Here is an 18,288-nt window from a genome sequence, read left to right as displayed (position 1 = left end):
TGAAATCCAAAGGCAAATGGATGGAACTAGAAGAAACCATCCTAAGTGAGGTAACCCAGTCACAAATAGATAAACATTGTATGTACTCATTCATATATGGATATTAGACATAGATCAAAGGATTACCAGCCTACAACCCATACCGCCAAAAAAATCTATGAAACACGTATGTAAGAGAGACATACATGCTCTCCCAGAGAAAGGGAAAAAGACAAGATGACCTGAGAAAATTGGGAGTATTGGGGATGGGAGAGGGAGTTAGGAGAAGGAGAAGAGGAGAGGAGGAAGACATGAGGGACCAGGAAGGTTGAGTCAGAAAAAGGATAGAGAAGAGCAAAAAAAAGAGATACCTTAATAGAGGGGGCCATTATAGGTTTAAAGAGAAATCTGGCACTAGAGAAATGTCTAGAGATATACAAGGATGACTCCAATAAGATTCCAAGTAATAGTGAAGAGTCTATCCTTAATGACTTTCCCCTATAATGAGATTGATGACTACCTTATATGCCATCTTTGAGTCTTCATCCAATAGCTGATGAAAGCAGAAACAGAGATCCACAGCTCAGCACTGAGCCAAATTTCTGGAATCCAGTTGTAGAGAGGGAGGAGTGATGAGCAAAGGACTAAAGACCAGGCTGGAGAAACCCGCAGAAACAGCTAACCTGAAGAGGGGGAGCTTATGGACCCCAGACTGACAGCTCAGAAAACAGCATGGGACAGAGCCAGGCCCCCTGAATGTGGGTGTCATTTAGGAGGCCTGGGCAGTCTATGGGGCCTCTGGCAGTGAAACAGTATTTATCTCTAGTGCATGAATGGACATTGGGAGCCCATTCTCCCATAGAGCGATGGTCTCTCAACCTAGAAACACAGTGGACTGCCTAGCCCCTGCCCCAAATGATGTCACAGCATTTGATGATTCCTCATTGAAGGCCTCACCCTTTCTATGTAGAAGAGGGATGAAATGGGGGTTGGTGGTGGGTGTGGGAGGATGGGAGGTAGAGAGAACTAGGATAAATATATAAAATAATATTTTCCTAATTTAAATAAATATTAAAACAATAAAATAATTTAAAATTGCATATATGTGTATATATTTCTATATTTTAATATCTATAGGTCATGTAACTAAGAAGGAAAGCAAGAAATTGAGAAGGTAACAAAATATATTTGATGGGATAATGTAAAGTGAGCCACTGAAGGAAGAAGGGGAGCAATCCATCTCAAAGTGATAGCATAGTAAGTGTACTGACTAAGTATAATGATACATGTGCATGAAGATGCCACAATGAAACCTATTACTTTGAATAATAATCTAAATATATTTTACAGACTCAGTAGAAATGGAAATAAACTGAGTTCGGGGGTGATGCTGGGAAGGAAAAGGGAAGTTTTGAAACCTGAGGACTGGGACACATGTGTTTAAATCTAGTTTCTCAGCAGAGCAGAGTGTTAGATGTTCTGAGAAGCAAAATTCATGAAGGATACTGGAGCCCCATTTCTCAGTGTGTCCATGGCAAAATGAATATGTTATGGGATTTCTTCTTGAAATTGGTGGAACATTTTAAGAAAAATGATACATGAGCTGGCCACTGTTGTGAGACGACCAGCAATAAATAGGGAATAAGCATTAAGGGTCACATTAAAAGATACATCTTTTCCCTATCACAATGGCTGCCATCAAAAAATACAAAAAACAAGGAAAGACTTGAAGGAAATGAATACTGTCTATTTAGCGTGGTGACAATATCTATAATTATTATTGTCATAATACACCACCTTCATTCTTGAAAATGTCATAATAAAATTCATCATTTTATATGTTGCATGTATGTTCTCTTCTGAGTTAATTGTGAGCACAAAGACTATGAAGAGCAGACATAATGATCTCCACAGAAATTGTCCATGTATAATGATATTGGGTGGCATTCTTGAAATCTGGTTTGATGGTGGAAGTTAAAGCTTCTGTGGCTTGAATGTACTTGGAATAATGTCTTGAATGAGGTTAGTGAGTTGATCCATCTTCTCTGCATATGTGTATAAATTTGATGTTTTTACCAAGCCCCATGTACTACTGACATCTGTTTGATGATTTTGGATAGGCAGTGCTTTGAGGACATAAATCCAGAGGTGGATTTTTTTTCTCAATGTGGAAGTCTAAGGTCCATCTCAAAAATGCATATCAGTGGGTGCCTGAAGTACTTTCTGTGGCCACAGAGATCCAGTTCAGTACCACTGCATCTATTGCTAGCTTTATATATCATTTCTGAACATCATACAAGTGATATTATATCGGCTTTAAGAACATTTAGACAAAAGACATCTTTGTAGATAAAAGAGGTTACTGCTGAGGCTGGTGACCTAGAATTGATTCAGACATCTCACCAAGCAGAAAGAGATTTGACTACTCTGACTTCCACAGGCATATCATGTCATTTGCAGACACATCTACCCTTCACTCCCACAACTTCCCATAATATATTGATGTTTTTAAAATGATAACAATAATTAGAATATACTTCACATAATGATTTTACTTTTTAAAGTAATGATTCCAAAGCTGTTTTAAGAGTGCCCTACCAGTGAAATTCTTCGAACACTGATTTTTTTCCTGTGACAATCATTTCCTTATTAAGATAAATCACAAAATTGACATATGGTGAAAACTACAGGCCCCTTTAGCTTCTGAGAAGAGGTTCAGAGCATTATTTGTATTAAGTTACTTGTTTAAATTCTTGAGTCTTATTTCAGCTGATGTTTATTGTAACTGAGCCAAGCAGTTTGTATTCAGTAAAAGAGAAATGGAAATTCATAATGTAGGTGGGAACATAGTAATTTAAAATAATGGAAAATGCTATATGAAAATAATAAAGAGCAGAACATATACAATAATGAGGGTTCAACCCTACTTGATGGTACAGGATGTTCCCCCACATCATTACATAAGGAGAAAGGAAGAACTCCTCAGCAAATGCCCACAGCAAGATGCAAGGGAATAACGTCAGTGGCTGTGTGAAGAGTTCTCCAGCCCAACAGGCAGACCTTTCCCTTGCACTCAATTCATACTGATTCCTAGTATGTTTCTACAATACTTCTCCAAGATGGGCACTGAATTTTCTTATGAAACCACCCAGAATCCTCATATTTATTGTCCATTCCATGAGACTACATAGGATGCATTACTGTATCTCCCATCCCCATTCCATTTGCGTGTTGAACATGTCTAGAGCCATGACAAGACTCAAACACCAGTATTCCAAGAATTATAAGTACCAAGCTGGCCATCCCCATTCTCAGGAGATTCTCCACTGTATGATCACTCTGGGTCTCTGGTGCTGGGGCTGTGGACAAAGAAGGGAGGGAAGAACAAAGTCAAATGAGCTGCTGTATCAGTGAGAATGCTTCTTAGTCCCATGCCTTTGTTTGAACATGTTTTGTAATGCAGTGATGTGCTCAGCAGATCCTAAGAGCAGGTACACAATTAATGAAGTTTTTGTGAGAGGAGAGTGTCTAAACTGAGGTCTACATTCATGTTTCCTGCAAATTTTGTTTCATATGCTTTCATGTTAGACTAATCACATAACTTGATAGGGTACAGTATAAGCCATTTTCCTGTTGTACCATGATTCCTTTTGATCTTCTTATTGGATTCTTCAAACACATCAACTTGTTTAAGTTCATACTTGAGCATGAAATTCACACTGAGAATTAAAGATTGATGAAGAAAATCACCTCCCATTTCCAATTATAATCTAAGGAAGCCATACTATGCTTCCTGCTCAGTCTGGGTATGGGAACATGGAAGTTAATTCATGAATGTGGAATTATGTGTGAGGCCCATCCTGAGTGTTTGTATTCACTACCTCTTACCCCAAAGTCATGAAATGTGAGACTGACTCCCATCACTCCTAGGCATTCTACCTGTTGGCAATGCAGCAAGGAACCTACATTGCAGAAATTTAACCCAAGAAGTCCAACCTTTAGCCTTGATTGCCTATTCTGAACCTAAACTTTATGAACTGCAAGGAAGGAGCCTGAATTTATTGTCCTGGCCCTGTTTTATACCCCTACACACTGTCACCATCACAGTGTGAGAAAGAGCAGGGCAATTGCAGAAATAGTTTCTAGAAACATTCTCTATATGAGAAAAACACAAACAAGATCAGAACTAAAGGGAACTTAACATCTAGGTCAGAGCTTTCTGATTAATACTTGTAGAAATTGAGAATCACAAATGCATGGGGCTTTTGCATGTTACCCTCTCAAGACAGAATCCATCTATCCTGATTTTAGATTGAATCCCTGATCCAATCCTGCAACAGAGTTCTAGTCTAGACCTCTGTCTTGAGACTCCATGGGTTGAAGGGAGAGCCTAGCCCATTGTAGGTGGTATCATCCCCAGGATGGTGGTTTTGGGTTCTACATGAAAACAAGATGAACAAATCATGAAGAGAAACCAGCAAGCAGCATGCATCCAGAAATCATGCATCAATTCCTGCCTCCAGGTTCATGTCTGAGTTCCCATCATGACTTTCTTTTAGGATGAATCATGCTGTGAATGTATAAGTCAAATTAAATTTTTCCTCTACAACATGCTTTTTGTCAGAGTATATCATTTCAACAATAGAAAGTCTAAGACAAATCTCCCTACTCTATTGTTCTGACAGCATCATGGTCCTTCATATTCTGAATCATAGGGCTCCCTTCAGCCATCATGACTTGAACCATCCTTGGGTGTAGGAGAGATATTATGTACACATGAGAAACCCCATGAAGAGGAAAGATGACAGCTCATCCACAAAGTCATATTCTACTATGTGTAAAGAGACCTCATAAAGGGAAAGAGAAGTGTTTTGTTTATGTCTTCATAGGAAAACCCATCTCCAAATATCAAGAAAATACTAAATGTAGATACCTAAAGAAGAGAGGATGGCTACCCAAAGGACCATTCAACAAAAAAGAATCTAATGTTTGGTATCAATGTCTAATTCTCTTAACCTTGCACTTAAAATATGTATTTCTCTTTACTTTCTAATTCTCTTTTGGTCCCAATTCACTTAAACCAAAGTTGGCTTTAGAGTTGGATTTGGCTCTCCTCCTCTAAATCCAAACATGTTAAAAATAAAATTCAGAGTTTCTGTATAATATCAATATCCTCTTGATGTAAGACTGAAGAAAACAAAATCTAGGGACTGTCATCTATTTATACTCGGTTCTTCTCTGAAAGTCTAATTTCCCCTCACATTTACCATCTTCCTTATTGTTGCCTTTCCTGGTATGCATACATATAAAAGTTAAAAATTTCTCTGCTGACATTAACACTTGAGTTTTCCACAGAGAACAAGGAATTTCCTAACATCAATCTTCAAAATCTTTGGAAAGAAAATGGGGCCCCACATCATTGACTCTACCTAACAGTATCCTGGAACTGATTTGGGACTACATCATTCTATGTAACTCTGGACCAACGAACTGATATGTTGCACCTTCTACAATCTGGCCAGAGCCTCAGACAAGAACTTAAATTAACATTAGAACTTCAGTCAAGCATCTCCTACCAAGAAAGACTAAATGCAAATGAGACTTTCATTACATTAACATTTTCCTCCTACAGAATTCCATGAGGTTGTCATCATCCCATTTCAGCAGGAAGTAATTTTGAAAATACTATGCCTCCTTTCCTTGCTATTGATATTACAAGGTATTTTACACCTGATAGGGTCTGTTTTCAGTTATTTAGGGTTCGGATTGGAAAGAGGTGTTCAGACTTGGGCATCTCTTTCAGATAAGTTTGGGTTTTAGATGGGATAGATATACTTAGAATAGGATTTAAGTAAATTATAATTTGCTTATCATCTTCTATGTATATATGCTGTATATGTTTGAGTTTTATACCAAGTCTAAATCTTTTATTTAGACTAAAAGGGTAATTGTAGGGGAGATCTCACATACCTGAGGTACTGACCACCCCAATTTGGGGCATGGACAATGCGATGTGGGAAAGGAAAGAGATATAAGGGGAGAGAAAGGAAAAGCACTCACTTGGATCCTAGCCAAGGCTCAGAGGCCATAGAGTGGTGATCTGGCTTCTCATGTAACTGATTTTTCTCTCTAAATAAATATCTTAGACCCTCCTTTCCCAATATTTGTTGGGTAGATCAGTTCCATCTTCACTTGGGGCAGCAAAAATAGTGATGAAGCATTCTCATGTCAAAACACTGTTGAAAGAATGAGACTTCATCACCTGAGATAACTATCTCCACAGGGTTACTATTCTCTGTCCAGATATGTGGGCTACTTTTGCAATATCAATAATGTCTAAAAAGCCTACTGTTGTTGAATGCTATAGAAATCTCAGGAAACAAAGCTTGGGACTGTCTACTGTGTGTCTATTGAGCCTTGTGAAGAAATTCTGATCTTCCCCAATCATAATCTTAGGATAAGACACATTGGAGGGTCACATTCACACCTGAGGTCATCACAGGACTTGGCAAGACCTGGCAGAGGAGATTTACCATAGTGGACACCTAGAAGAAGAGGATGTAGCCTTTTAAATAATATTTTGTCTCCAGTTCTTAGACTGTGCTTGCAAATATTTGGGAGATGTATTTCCTGTGGTAAAATATGGAATACACAATATACCTGTACTCAAAAATGACAAAGAAGAGTCATTTTGGCTATCCTGTGGTTTTTTCTTTTTCCATATAAAGTTGGGACTTGTTCTTTCAAGGTCTGTAAAGAATTTTTCTGCGATTTTGATGAGGATTGCATGAATCTTTCTATTTGTTTTAGTAAGATTGCCATTTTTACTATGTTGATTTTACTATGGGAGATCTTACCATTTAAGATATCTTCTTCAATTTCTTTCTTTAAAGACTTAAAGTTATTGTCATACAGGTCTTTCGCTTGTTTTGTTAGAGTTACCCCAGATATTTTATGTTGTTTGTGGATATTGTGAAGATAACCAAAACAACCCTGTACAATAAAGGAAGTTCTGGACAACATTCCAGATTTCAAGCTCTACTATAGAGCAATTGTAATGAAAACAGCTTAGTATTGGAGCAAAAACAGACAGGTAGACCAATGGAATAGAATTGAAGACCCTGATATTAACCCACACACCTATAAACATCTGATTTTTGACAAATAACATAAAATTATACAATGGAAAAAAGAAAACATCATCAACAAATAGTGCTGGCATAATTGGATGCTTACATGTAGAAGACTGCAGATAGACCCATATATATTAGTATATACAAAGACCTCAACATAAATACTGCCACACTGAACCTCTTAAAAGAGAAAGAAGAAGTACCCTTGAATGAATTGGCATAGGAGACCACTTCCTGAAGATGGCACCAGTAGCACAGACACTCATATCAACAATTAATATATGGAATGTCCTGAAACTGAGGAGATTTTGTAACACAAAGATCACAGTCAACAAGAGGAAAATGAAAGCCCACAGAATGGGAAAAGATCTTCACCAGCACCACAACTGACAGAAAGCTGATTTCTGAAATATACAAAGAACTCAAGAAACTAGTTACCAAAACACCAAATAATACAATTAAAAAGTGAGTACAAAACTAAATAGAAAATTCTCAACAGAGGAATCTCAAATGGCCAAAGGGCACTCAAAAAATTTCTCAACATCCTTAGCCATCAGGGAAATGCAAATCAAAACAACTATAAGATACAATTTACACCTGTCAGAATGACTAAAATCAAAAACACTAATGACAGTTTATGCTGGAGAGGAATCTGGAGAAATGGGAGCACGGCTCCATTACAACCAGTTTGGAAATCAGTATGGCAGTTTCTCTGGAAAATGGGAGCAAGTCTATCTCAAGATCCAGCAATTCCATTGTTAGGCATATATCCAAATGATTCACATTTATGCCACAAGAACATCTGATAAATTACATCCATAGCAGCAAAGACATTAAGACCGGGCTGGAGAAACCCACAAAAACAGTTGATTTGACCAAGTGGTAGCACACAGATCCCAGTCTGACAGCAGGGGAAACAGCATAGGAATGTGGATGTGTCAGTTTGGGTGCCTGAGCAGTCTGTGGAGCCTCTGGCTGTGGAACCGGTGTTTATCCCTTTTGCACAAATGGACCTTGGGGGTTCATTCCCTGTGGAGGGATACACTCTCAGCCATTGGGAGAGGTCCTAGGTCCTACCCCAAATGATGTGGCAGACTTTGATAATCCCCCATTGCAGGTCTTACCCTACCTGAGGAATGGATGGGTGTGGGATGAGGGATTTGGTTGGGGGAATGGGAGCACAGGAGGGAGAGGGAACTGGGATTGGTATGTAAAATAAAATTGTTTTTAATTTAAATAAAATTAATTTTAAAAGTTACATGAAAAAATTCAAGAATGTTACTCATGCAGGGTGTCTGTCAAATGGAAGAAATGAATATCTATTTTCTTACAAGAAAGCTAGTAGTGAATGTTGTTAATAACCAGGTGATCTTTCTAAGTATAGATCCAAACCTCACCTAAGTCCCCCAGAATGTTTATCCCAGACTCTCACTCCATAGACTTCATCATTAGCTTTTAATTAATAAAGCCCATCCTTAGGGGAGATGTCACATATACTTAATAGCCTGCTGACATCCTTACTATCTCAAAGATCACACCTGATTGAATGTACTTAAGCCATAGAATCATCTTCATATTCACATGTACTTTGAGTTGAGTTTTGATATAATTATACCTAGTTGTTCACTGGAGGTTTTGTTAGATCAGTAATATTTTTTTTCAAAAATTGTACTGCGTTTACACAATAAGCTGCCTAGAGTCAGACTTTCAAGAAGAATGAACCTGCAACTACTATGCCAGCCTAATCTGAGTTTTCCTTATTGCTTCATGTGGGTCATTTCCCTGCCAGGAAAAAGCAAAGACTGTGGCCCTCATTGTCCTCTCACCTGTCACCACTAGCTATAGGAAGTCACGTTGCCCAGGCCACCCATCAGAGTTATAACAGTAACAGTGATATCGCCCTGCATTATACACTCCCATGGATGGGATGATAAACTTGGCTTTGGGATTAGGCACTGGTGCATTTACTCTGCCTCAGGGTGCTGGGCTTCCTTCTTTATATAGGAAAAATATATGAGTTTTCATAGTTGCCTCACACAAGATTGCCATGGGGTTTCTAACATGATCAAAGAGCATAGCTCAGCTTAGATGGTGGGTTTCTGGAGGGTACCTGAAAAGAAGTAAGTGACAAAGATGTGGATCTTTAAAGAGTTTTACAGTGAATGTGAAGCTCAGTCTTGAATAACAGAAGAACACACAGAGCTATCTGAAGATCAGTCTCCCTTCTGACCCTCCAAGTTCCATTTAGACAACACTCCTCATTGGTTTCTGTATCTGAACCCCCACAGTCTGCATCTGTATCAGTAGGACAATGGTCCTGTCCTTCCCTGTACTCATCACAATACAGGGTCTCCTGGGGAAAACTGTTTCAGTCTCAGTGTCATTCAGTAGAGAGGTGAGGACCTGAGACTAGAAGTTCTAGGATGCTACTTCCTTCTGACAACACTAGAGGATTATTTGAGGGATAGCCATGGCATCTAAAACTCTGTCTCTCACTGAGTGTGTTGAAACCACTTGGAATCTATCTTGAGACATCCCAGGATACACATACTATGAGCCCATAGAGCTGGAGAATGACTTGAACTCAATTTAAAAACAACTTGTAGCTCAGATTTTTAGATACTATGAGAGGGTCACAGATTCTCCTAAAATTACAGCAGGGTTTGGCAGTGCCAACAGGGTAGGTTTGTTGTAGACACCTAGGAGTGATGCATATGACCTATTAAATGGATTCACACAGTCTTGGTTGTCCCCCAGACTTGACTAATGAGTGGGGATATGTTTAAAGCAGAGTTTTCTTCAGTCACATCTGGGCATCCCTGTGACTCCTAAGTATTGACTCACTGTCACCACCAGCTCAAGGTAATCCCTGCATTCTAACCACACCAGCAAAGTTGTAAGAGTAACAGAGACAGCACCCTGCCTGCAGTGTTTTCCACAGAAGAGATAGTGAGTTTTGCTTCATTGTGATTCTCTTGGGTGTATCTTTCCCAGGGTTCTAGGCTTCCCTCTTAGTGTAGCACATACGTTTGTATTTCTCAGTTCCCTTCGCACCCTGTGGCAACAGAACTCTCTGGTGTGACCACAGAGCCTAGATCAGTCCATATTATGGGATTGTGAAGGGCCCTGGCAAGTAAGTAGAAAGAAAGGAGGTGAATCAGTTAGCAGAATCACACAGAGATAAATCCATCATTGGTGGGACACATAAGCTGATTTGCAATACCAGGACACAGGACATGTAATGACCACACTTTTTCTTCCATCTTAGACTTCAGTTTTAATATCAACCCATGGTTTTGGAACCTCAAGTCAGGCTGCCTCACACATTCTGTGGCACAGTTCAGTGGCCCTGACTCTCTGTCTCCCACAGCATGTCAGGTCTTTTGCTGGGATCCTTTGTCCATTACAATGATGCTCAAATGAAGGTACTGCAGTTTCTTACCTGGGACTAGGAGCTCTAGGTGGTTACTGGGCACTGACCACAGCTGGGAGCTGGTCCAATAATAGCCATAGCATGTGAAACTCCACCTCTGGTTGGGAGTCATAGGACCTACTGTGAACTGGGCACCAAAGAGATCAGGGTATATATTCTGTGTGGCCAAAGGCCTGGAGAACTTCTCATCTTCCTTCATTAGAATTAACCAGGTATATGCCTGTCGTGACACACATTGAAGGGACACATTTGCTCCTGATTTCACCACAGTGCTGGGAAGGGCTGACAGTTTCAGTTTGCTGGGGTAAACTCCTAGGATAGAAGAGGAAGCCTATTAAGAGACCTCATTTATGAAGCGTTGTTCCCATCTTATAAGATTTGAGAAAGGGGGACCCAAATGAGAATATTCTGTCCTCAAGACAGAACACAGGATTGGGGAAGGGTCCTCTCACCTGTCACCACCAGCTCCAGGAGGTCACTTTTTGCTGATCTGTCATTGGTGACTTTATAGTTACACCAGTATCTGCCTGCATCATTCCATCCAACCGATGAGATAGGGAACTTGGCCTTGTTCCTAGTTTCTGGAAGGGTTGTTATCAGGTAATCTGACCTTCCTTCTTTATAGAGAATATATTCCTTGGCCTGTAAGGGCCCTTCACAGAAGAATGTCACCTGGTCCCCAGTGGTTACCACATTTCTTGGCACTACCCTGAGTGTAGGTTTAGAGAGGTCCCCTGCAAGAAAATTGACAGCAGCTGGGTTCACATTACACCTCTCATATACAGACTCTCAGACCCAGGACCAGTCATTCACAGCATCACCCAACACCTACTGTTCTCCACATATTCTGTTCAGGAGTGACCTGTAATCCAAACAAAAATGTTCAAACTAGGGCAGCTGCCAAGACACTCACCTGCCAGCACTGAGTTCCTGAGGCCAAGACTCAATCCTGCAAGAGAGTTACCTGTGAGTGTTTGCACTGAAGCATGAGCAGGCCCTCTAATTCCAGATTATATTTGAGCTGCTGTGACATCCTGGTGTTCCTCGGCATGACTATGAGGTGGTCTCCCTCTTCAACTAGAATTCCCTCTTCCCATCTTGACATCTCACCAAGATACAGCAGGGATGTGAGAGGGGCAGTCATGGTGTCTTCCATTTGCTATAAGTATACAGAGAGTTGTTGTCCTTGCCAAATGGATGGACACAAAGTGTCTGTTCTTTCCAGGGTGGTGTCTCCTTGGTGTCTTGAGGGTGTAATATAACAGCCCCTGAGAAAGAGGAACTCTTTTTTCCCAGGCACCTGACTCTTCTTTCCCCAGTGTGTGATGGGATGGGCTGTAAAATATGTGACTTCTGTCTCTTGGTGCTGCTCTCGTTTTTCTTTTTGTTTCTGAGACAGAACCTCCTGAGCCTCATGCAGGTCTTAGTCTCCTCTTCCTTCTCCCTCAGCTTTCTTGTTCTGGAATCATGACCCCAAGTCTAATAGTGGTGTTTCTTCTTGCATTTTCACTGTTAGCCTCTACATCTAGCTGAATCCTGTCAGTCACTATGGACCAGGACGTATTACAAAATAAATGTGATATCTTCCTGAGCCAGCACCTTGAACTGAGGAGGCTCAGAGCTATTTCGTCATTTTCTCTCATTTTTTCTTCTTGGTTGTCCTTCACACTGTCCGACCACACACATGGCAAGTTTTATACCTTCCCCTGCAGGAGAATATATTTTGGGGATATATCATGACTTTTCATGCTTACTCACCCCAGTGACACCAGAGACAGAAACAAAGACAAGATCCTATACACATCTATGTGGTGAACCAAAGCATTATATTAAGTTTCCCTAGAAGCATGTGTTCAATCTTTTTGTTTTGGGTGCTTATTTTAGATTGTTTTGTTTGTTTGTTTCTTTCTTTCTTTGTTGAGATAGTGCTTTACTATGTAGCTCTGGCTGTCCTGGAACTCATTATGTAGACCAGAAAAGATTCACCAACCAGTACTACCTCCCAAAGTATGAGAACACTGTGTTCCACAATTCACAGCAATATCAGAAATTTTTCAGTGGTTATATCCCTGGAAATTTTAATTGAACTTGCTAAAAATGATGAAAGAATACTGATTAAATCAATCTTCTGGATGTCACCTCTGTGTAAGCACAGATACAGGGACTTCAATTGACAAGAGTCATGACAAGCCTGTAGAACAGAGATCCACAACAAAGGAAGACAAAGGTTGATGCTGCTGCAGGAAACAGAACAGAAGGGACAACTGCACACTAGTTCCTTCAGTTCTTCTGGATGCACACAGAAGGGATTTTCAGGGAAACACAGTATTCTCATGGCACTGGATTATATTCTATTCAGCTAAATAATAGCCAACATACATGATTTTCACAGGAACAAGCCTCTGAAAATGCTTACTTCTTTAGTGTTCCTATTCCATTGTTCAGAATCCTGGTTTTATCAAGGCTGACTTTTATTTAATGCCAGTTCATTGACAAATGCCCATTCCCACTTTAATGTTGTTAGCATTCAGACTATGAGGTTCAGCAATATGTTGATCATCTAATAACAGCGTCATTTTCACAATACGTATGGGTTCAGGAGTGCTTGAGACTTAGACATTCAAGCCTTGCTTAACCATGAGATAGTTTTGCAATGCAGTTTGTATACAAGAGAATTTTCTTCATGTAAATTTTATGGTTAAGGGGCCCCTTTGGTTATACATTAGTTCTAAACTGTAAAGGTCATCAAAATCATGGGACTCCGAACAGAACTGAAAACTGCAGTTCCCAAAACGCAGAAGGTTCTTTGTTCAAGAAAGGAGGCTTAAATTGTTCAGTCCTTGGACCTACCCTTGTAAAGGATCATTGTAGTCAGACTTCCTCCTCCATGGTGGGTGAGGCATGTTCAGGGCTCTAAGACAGTGTTGGTAGCTGTGCATGACCTTGCTATATCTGCAGATGGGTACTATGATAACTCATCTTACAGTCTGGTTCCTACAGTGACACTAAAATAGATTATTTCATAATTTTATTTGCATGTATATTGTCTCATGCACAATTATCAGTTTTGTTGTAGGATATTTGTAAAGGTGTTTTTGCTGTGATCAATGTAAGAAAAATCTGAATGGCTGATAGCTAAGCAGGAGGTACAGGTGGGACATCTGCTAAGAGAGAGAACTCTGGGAAGAAGAGACATAGTTACCAGAAAGAATCTACCAGAAAGAGGAAACCGCAGGTTCAAGATCTAAGAAAAATAACACCATGATAGTTAGCTGGGAGAGATAGGCAGGATTTCCAGGCATTGAATGGTGTACTAATATACTCTAATAAGAATTTATCAGGGTGTTAGGGAGATACAGTAGTAACTTAGAAGGGTAATACTCACATGTATTTGGTATTCTTTAGGTATGACCTTAAAGATCTCTCCATCATACACACACACACACACACACACACACACACACACACACACACACACACCACTTGAAGCCCATACTTCAGCATGTGAACATTAGCATGGAAGCCAATTGTATGAAGTTATTCTAGGAGAGCTGTGAACAAGCATCTCTTCATGCTATATAGATGAAAGTGTTAATATGTCCTGAAATTTTCCATCTGCCTTCTTGTGCAATAGTGGCACGACTATAAAAGAAATATCTAACTGCTTTCTTATGGCATGTGTGGTATGTTCAACAGGTGAGCATCTACCCACTGTTCACTCAGTCGAAAATCCACTGCAGCAGATGCTATAGCACCTACAGAGGAATCTACTAGTCTTCTTTTGCTGAATTCCCATGGAGTCAAACTGCCTTACAGATAAATTTTTATGAGCAGATTAGTACTATTCTCAGTATAGGCCGGGCTTTACTGTCCGCAATTGTTAATAGATAATTGAAAATTAATATGTGTGCATAACTGGTCAAAGTGTAGTGAATAGGTGACTACTGAGTGCTTGTTGCTACTCATAGCATCTATATCTATTTCTCCATGGTTATCAGAACATGGATGAATAAAGGTGAGGGATGAACAGTAGTGCTATGAAACACCATCTCCTGGATACAATGTTGCATTGTATTAATGAACTTATGACAAGTGTGGTTACATGTATAAGACTTGCATAACCCTGAATTTTCCAGATTCACACATTGTTCATGATGCCTATCTCTTCCTGTTACTATGATAAAATAATCTAGGTGTGTAACCAAATTAAAGAAGAAAGGTCTTTCATAGCTCACAGCTCCTGAGTACAGTTGATCACAGAAGAGAAATCAAGGCATCAGAAACTCGAGGCATCCAGAAGCATTATAGCCACATATAATAAGCAGAGAAGGATGAATGAATACATACTGGTGCTCAGTTAACTTTCTCAATTTTATAAACACCTGGTGCCCATTGTTCCAAAATTAGTCCCACCCACAATTAAGATGGGTCTTTACCCATTAACAAATGTAATCAAGGTAATGCCCTACACATATGGCAATAGACTCAGGAACCGTGAAGGGATATTGAAGGCCTAGATGGGCTCCTCATACCTCTGTGCTGACCTAAGCATCTTATGTCTTCAGGTTCACCATCTCCTTCTTGACTGTGTCCCAATTTTATCTCCATTGGGACATTTGGCCCAGTGCTCTGTGTCTTCAGAGCCCCAGTCCACACTCCAGTTTCCACACAATTAACAAGAACAATGGATTGTCAAAATGGAGTGTCCACACTTGACCTTAACAAAACAACTAGCATGCCTAAGACACAGCTCTACTCTTCATGGTTCTCAAATATTTCAAGAATCAATTGAGGACTAAATGAATCTCTTATAATGTGAGAAATCAAAGATATATCAGAGTTTGGTGGTGTCCAACATTCTCACACAGAACCAGTCATGGATGGAAAATGTTACCATGCCTGCTATGATCACTGACCCTTGTTGCTTCCATCATGGAGCTGGCTGAACTTGGTATAGAGGAATAGGCTTGAATTTGAAGGTGCCCATACAAAGGATTATATATACCAGTAAGCTATTATCACATACCATGACTTGTTTAAGAAAATAGTATTTTTTAAACTGCGTCAACAGCATCCCACCAGATAGTTCCTTTAATCACAAGGTAGCAACATTTTACAAATTATCAAAACATCACAATGAGTTTATGATGAATACCTACGGTTTCAAAATAGAAAATTTTGGTGCATCATTTATATTCAGTTATTTTTCGATTCCAGAATATGAATATCACTATTTTATGTTGTTGTCTTGCTATTTAGTCCAAAACCTTGTTCACAGTAATAACAATATCTGAAAAAATTGATACTCATAATGCAAAAAAGGGAATGTGGTAGCTTATAATAAAAGAGAATGTGACAAAAGATGGTGGTAGCACAAGATATACAAAGTTGAGGACCAAAAGTCACTGGTGTGACAACATGTTCCCCTGTATAGTGGACTGAAAAGAGAGGTAGGAAAAAATCTTCAAAGTCCACAGTGACGTAGAGTGTTGACTAAAGCCTGTTCCTTGCCAGCTGCTTTGGTTTTTCCCTACCAGTTGCCTCGGCTCTGCCACATTGTAGTCCCCAAATAACATACAAGATGCTGTACTAATTATGAATCTGTTGGCCGTTTGCTTGATTTCTTACTGACTATCTCTGACTTAAGTATTTACTCCATAATTATGAATCTAAGTATTTCTCTTACTGGAGAAAGGGGTCCGGGCTTCTTACTCCTAAGGCAGCTAGCTACATGATGACTCCCTGTGTTTCTCCTACCCTGAATACTCCTCGATTCCTAGTCCCACCTATCTTGCTTCCCTATTGGCCAACAGTGATTTATTGATATATACACAGGACTTCCCCATCAGTAGAGCATGAAAGCCTTAATGTGGTGGTGTAAGAGAACTCTGACCCCCGACCACAAGACCCAGCGACTCCACCCTTAGGCATATATCCAAAAGATGCCCATTCATACAGCAAGGATGTCTGTTCCACTATGTTCATAGCAGCATTATTTGTAATAGTCAGAACTTGGAAGAAACCTGGATGCCCCTCAACCAAAGAGTGGATAGAGAAAATGTGGTACATTTACACAATGGCTTACTATTCGGCAGAAAAAAGCAATGGAATCCTGAAATTTGCAGGCAAATGGATGGCACTGGAAGAAACCATCCTGAGCAAGGTAACCCAGTCACAAAAAGAGAAACATGGCATGTACTATCTCATATATGGATTTTAGACATAGATCTGGGGAGTGCCAGCCTACAATCCCATGGCCAGAGAGTCTGGGAAACAGAACCTTCATTCAATGGCTGATGGAAGCAGAGGCAGACTCCCATGGCTAAGCACTGAGTTGAACTCAAGAAATCCAGTGACAGAGAGGGAGGACTGATGACCAAAGGGATTAAGACTTGGCTGGTTTAACCCCCAGAAACAGCTGACCTGACAAGAGTTAACTCTTGAATCCCAGACTGATGCCTGGGAATCCAGCATGGGACTGATCCAGACCTCCTGAATGTGGGTGTCAGTGAGGAAGCCTAGGTAATCTATTGAGCCTTGGGTAGTAGATCAGTATTTATCCCTGGTATACAAATGGACTTTGGACACCCTTCCAACATTGAAAGATGCATTCTCACCCTGAACTCTTGGGGAAGGGTCTAGGCCCTGCCCTGGATGAAATGACAGACTATGGACACCACCATGGAGGATCTCACCCTCCCTGGGGAAATGAGAGGATACTAGGAGGGGGTTGGTGAGAAGGCATGGGAGGAGGGGAGGGAAATGGGGAGGGACCTGGAATTGACATGTGAAGCAACAGTGTTTCTAATTTAAATTTAAATTTAAAAATAAAAAATATATTTAAAAAAGAGATCTCTGACCCAACATTTAGGTCTTTTCCTTTACCCAAAAATCGCTTGTTTCAAGTGATTCCCTAAGTTAAACATTGAGGTTTCTTGTATAAAAAAACAGAAACTCCAGAAATCCTCAAATTTATTTCCCAGCCACCATGCAAGTGCTTACAAAGCCATATCTGATGGGAACAGCAGAAGTCATAAAGTCATCATAGCTGCTTGGCAAAGAGTCAGCAAATCTGAGCCACATGATGGCTGCTGTGCCACTTTTGGTTTTGATTTCTACCTGATGCATACTTTGAGGACTCTTAATATTTGTAATTTTGGAGGATATTATATTAATCAAAATTTTCTGCTGAATCTCTTATGCCTTTTCCCAGGAGTACTGCTTCTAAGCTTCCCCCAGAAAGTCCTGAACAAACTACCTCTTCTGCTTTTAGGGAGATGTCCTTATCTACTTGAAGGTCTTACTCATACCTTGGAGGTTGTAACATACATAGAGAAGCCAGAGGTCTCTTTATGAGACTGTAAGATATTCTTCAAACACAGGTTCATGCACTTGCTCAGGAACAATAAAGTAAAAGCAAAGTAAACTTAAAAGTTAAACAAGGTTAAGTGAGCTAGAATGGGGCAAAGATCAGATCAGATTGCAAGACATTTCCCTCTAGATATGTAGGTGATTACATACCATATCCAGCAATAAAGTTAAATTAGCTGAAGCTCTCTCTACCCTACACAGAGATTTATGTTGATGGACAAACAATGATGTCAAAATATGATAAAGAAATGAGATGTCAGGAACTTACTTTAAAAAGTTAGCACATGCAGAGTCACTGTGACATTGTAGGACAAAAGAACAAAGGAATGTCACAATTATGAGCAATTATTTAAAATATATATAAATGTAAAC

General features: G+C 39.8%; 1 protein-coding gene across 3 annotated transcripts in view; it reads right to left on the bottom strand.

Annotated features, from left to right (window-relative positions):
* Positions 1–2,511: 2,511 nt before the first annotated feature.
* LOC106022329 (leukocyte immunoglobulin-like receptor subfamily A member 5) overlaps positions 2,512–18,288 on the bottom strand; it is a 35,800-nt gene continuing 20,023 nt past the window's right edge. The window contains exons 7-12 of one of the 3 annotated variants that reach the window (XR_005872529.1): positions 11,656–12,251; positions 11,459–11,494; positions 10,998–11,279; positions 10,555–10,857; positions 6,040–6,215; positions 2,512–3,338 (exon numbers count right to left, since the gene is read on the bottom strand). The gene's annotated coding sequence lies outside the window, so the exon portion shown is untranslated. The other 2 variants (XR_005872527.1, XR_005872528.1) reach the window with 2 other exon arrangements.

The sequence above is a fragment of the Mesocricetus auratus genome, unplaced genomic scaffold (assembly GCF_017639785.1).
Source record: "Mesocricetus auratus isolate SY011 unplaced genomic scaffold, BCM_Maur_2.0 Super-Scaffold_100037, whole genome shotgun sequence".
Classification (NCBI taxonomy): domain Eukaryota; kingdom Metazoa; phylum Chordata; class Mammalia; order Rodentia; family Cricetidae; genus Mesocricetus; species Mesocricetus auratus.
The sequence above is the reverse complement of the archived record's forward strand: the minus strand, read 5'-3'. Positions and strand labels throughout refer to the sequence as shown.